At 45.6% G+C, this 4,032-nt stretch overlaps 1 pseudogene; it reads right to left on the reverse strand.

Moving 5' to 3' along the window:
- Positions 1-461: 461 nt before the first annotated feature.
- Positions 462-579, reverse strand: LOC126100116 (5S ribosomal RNA; annotated as a pseudogene).
- Between the last annotated feature and the right edge of the window lie 3,453 nt (positions 580-4,032).

Consider the following 4,032-nt stretch of genomic DNA (forward strand, 5'->3'; position numbering starts at 1 on the left):
CATTTCCAGGAGTGTACTTACGGTGTCCTCAATGAATGTGACGAAAAGAGTGTAAGAAAATTTAACGCCTAACTTTATTGATATCTACGCCCGGCAAGAGCGGGAATAGAGCACCTATTTCGCCGAGCGGACACAAGAAAGAATGATGATAATATGGGGGACTGGAATCTATACTTCCATAAAATAGTTCTCTGAGCTCTGATTATTTAATGGCACGCGACTCACCGCCTTGTTAATACAGGATTGCCTTAGCAAGCAAGCACTCCGTCGTCAGGCCACAAGTGGCCCATCGGGACCATCCGACCGCCGTGTCATCCTCAGCTGAGGATGCGGATAGGACGGGCGTGTGGTCAGCACACCGCTCTCCCGGTCGTTATGGTGGTTTTCTTTGACCAGAGCCGCTACTATTCGGTCGAGTAGCTCCTCAGTTGGCATCACGAGGCTGAGTGCACCCCGAAAAATGGCAACAGCGCATGGCGGCCCGGATGGCCACCCATCCAAGTGCCGGCCACGCCCGACAGCGCTTAACTTCGGTGCTCTGACGGGAACCGGTGTATGCACTGCGGCAAGGCGGTTGCCCCAGGATTGCCTTAGGCGCTTTTAGAATCTGTAAAAATTGATGTCCACGTGGAGCTTTCATAGACACAAAAACGTAAACGTAATCTCAGGGATTATTATTTCGTGTTATCACGTTAAAATACTGCTGCAGGATATCTTTGCCGTAGTGAAATTTAATTACAAGAAACATTTGAATTAAAGAAAGTACATCCTTTTTTATCGGAATAATCTTTGTTTTGCCGAGAAACGGCCAATCTCTGTACTGAACTGAATGTTCTTAGTTTTTACTTTAATATGAAATAAATTAATTATGCACCTTCTTTTCTTTACTAATTAAGATGCGAGTCTTTTAAAGCATCAGTTGATGACAGAACGCAATGAAATTATAATGGAATTATTCCTACGCATGATGTCTGCCAAGAACGGTCGATTGTTCGGCTGTACTCGTTGTTTATCCAGCGTACTGAAAACCTGAAAATAATATTTTTACTTTTGCATGAAGGTCACTCTAAACATGAAATAAAAATGCACAGTTAGCATAAATTACCATATATTATTTAAAATTTACAACTTACAATGCGAGATGGCCGCCGTAGCGTGCGTTTTCTTGAAAGCTAGAACAGAGACTGTCTGTAATAACGCTGGTCTTTTTGGTGTCTTGCACCAACGAGTAAAAGAAAAATTGCAGTGCTACATAGATTCTATACAGTCACCTTATAAAGTCTTTTGCTTCGTTACCATTTCGTTTCATTACAAATTACCCTTCTGACAGTTAATTACACGGGCATTTTCAGAGTCCCCGAGTGATATTTTCCATAATTTAAAGTTTGCTCGTTTTGTATTTGACTTGAGGTCGCACGATTTAACATTTTGTACCGTGTCGGTACACCTAAAAGGCTTACCTGAAGTAATAGTGTCAGACTACGTACCGCAGTTCACGTCAAATGAATTTCACTCATCCTGTGAACGCAGTGGCACACAGCATCTAGCCAGTGCATCGTTCCACCTACAATAAAAACGCGTAGCGGAACGTTTTGTCAGAACATTCAAGCAACAGAGGGCCAAATTTCGCTCCGCACACACCAGAGACCAAGCATTGCAGTCGTTTCTCGCCTCATATCGTCGCACCCACGAGATGGACCATCATCGGCGGAATTGCTTCATGGCCGCCGCAATCGGACACTGCTCCACCTGCTCCGCCCTCTTCAGCATCCGGTGATGAACGAATGCCGCAAGCATCGCTTCGCGCCGCATGATATTGCCTTGTACAGGGTTTATAGCGGCAGCAGACGGTGGGCGCGAGGCAAGATGGCCTGTCGACTTGGCGCTTGCACATATCTTCTTTTAGGTCCAAATGGTTTGCAGCGCCGCCATCAAAATCAATTTCGCCTCTGTCATGTACATGATGATCTTTCAGTGTCTCTTCCTCCAGATTCCCGGGTCCAGAGGGCAGCGCGGCCATGGCAGCCGCCAGAGGGTGTCATCACAACACTTCGGGACGACCCCATGGAGACGGAGCATTCACCTCTTCCGTTTCCTCTCGCCCTACCGATGGAGCTGGACCCACCAACACCTCAGTAGTCGCCGCCTTCTTCATCTGGTTGACGGCAGTAGGAGGTGGACGCGTACCCTTCTGGTCGTTTTCCGGGGACGTTTTCGCCAGAGTTCAGGCCAGATGGCGGGGTACGCCCGGAAGTTTGACGTCCCATGCGGCCACAGCTTCCGGCCCAACGTTGCGCCCACACTACTGCATCCCCCGCTGTGGTCGCACTCCCTATGCACCTACGGTTTGTCGCTTTGGGGTGGGGGTGGAGGGGGGGGGGGAAGGAATGTTCTGGCTTAACTACAGGCGCCGGAACGAAGAGGAACAACACAAGACCAGAAAGGTGGTGAAGAAACTTCAGCAAATAGCCCGCTGACAAGGACCGCGCCGAGCCTGGAGCGACCTCTGCAAGAAGTGAATATAAGCGCCTCTCCTGCCAATCTCGGCCAAACATTAGTGGACAGTATTATCATGGCCTAACAGAGATTGCTACGATATCAGATTGTAGTGATCCATATTCATTGCTTGTTTGAACACTGTGTGTAACAAGAACTCGGATTTATGTTGTATCCGTAACTTTGATTTGCAGCTCCTTGTATTGGCCGTGTTTGCAGTTAAAATTGTTGGATGTGAGGTCCGCCAGTTATGCAAAACACCGTTTTTTCTCAGTACCCAAAAATGGTTCGGCACCACTGTGCCATCATCAGTGGGTTTTCGTTTTTATTTATTCCGCAATGTGAACATTTTTGTTAACTCATTATAAAATTACGTGCATCTTTAGTTCAAACAACATATCGTTTCTTTCTGTAAATACCTTTACATTTGTTGTGCATGAATTTTCTGGATCACTTGTGTGTTAATTACTACAGGTAACTTGTCATCTGCAACCAAACGACGTTGATGAGGAAGCTTTTTGCTGGTAGTTAACCTATCTTCTAGAATGTAATTTAGTATGTCGCGATGTTTTCGCGCCTATATCCAGAACATCTCAGAGGTTTAAAAAGCAACAGCTCCCATAACACATTTGCTGACCACCTTGTAACCAACTATCACCACCCAACCACAATAGAAACACACTTAAGACTACTAAAACCCAGCCACAGCCTATACAGCAAACTGACCATTGAGGAAAACTTCCATATACAGAAGGCAATAGCAGAAGGAAAACAGGTCTTAAACGAATATACTACACTCCCCAAGGGCACACGATTTAACACATTAAAGGAACTAGAAAGAAAAAAAAGATTCACTAAAATCTGCAAAGATGCACCATTTACACACAGAAGGAATACCATATAGGCCAGCCGTTGTGGGCGAGCGGTTCTAGGCGCTACAGTCTGGAACCGCGCGACCGCTACGGTCGTAGCTTCGAATCCTGCCTCGGGCATGGATGTGTGTGATGTCCTTAGGTTAGTTAGGTTCAAGAAGTACTAAGTTCTAGGAGACTGATGACTTCAGAAGTGAAGTCCCATAGTGTTCAGAACCATTTGAACCAATACCATATAAAAGACAACACACACACACACACACACACACACACAGACACACGCACGCACGCACACACACACACGCACACACACAAAGATAACATGCAAACAAAATTCAAATTTGGCGCCGAACTCTCTGGTGAACAAATGAACACTAACTGGGCTGAGATACACAACAAACCAAAATCACACTGTGCTTTGGTGAGATGAAAAGTGTTTCACGACGTTATTTGTGCAAAATACTTGTCTTAGTTACGTGTGCATCACAACACCTCAGCATGATGCCGAGAATGGAAGTGGTTGCCACACGAAAACGTAGGTAAAAACGAATATAAGAGCAAAAACATCGCGACAAACTAAATTACATTCTAGAAGATAGCTTAACTCCCAGCAAAAAACTTTCTCATCAACATCGTTTGGTTGCAGATGACAAGCTACCTGTAG

Source organism: Schistocerca cancellata, chromosome 1 (genome assembly GCF_023864275.1).
Source record: "Schistocerca cancellata isolate TAMUIC-IGC-003103 chromosome 1, iqSchCanc2.1, whole genome shotgun sequence".
Lineage (NCBI taxonomy): Eukaryota > Metazoa > Arthropoda > Insecta > Orthoptera > Acrididae > Schistocerca > Schistocerca cancellata.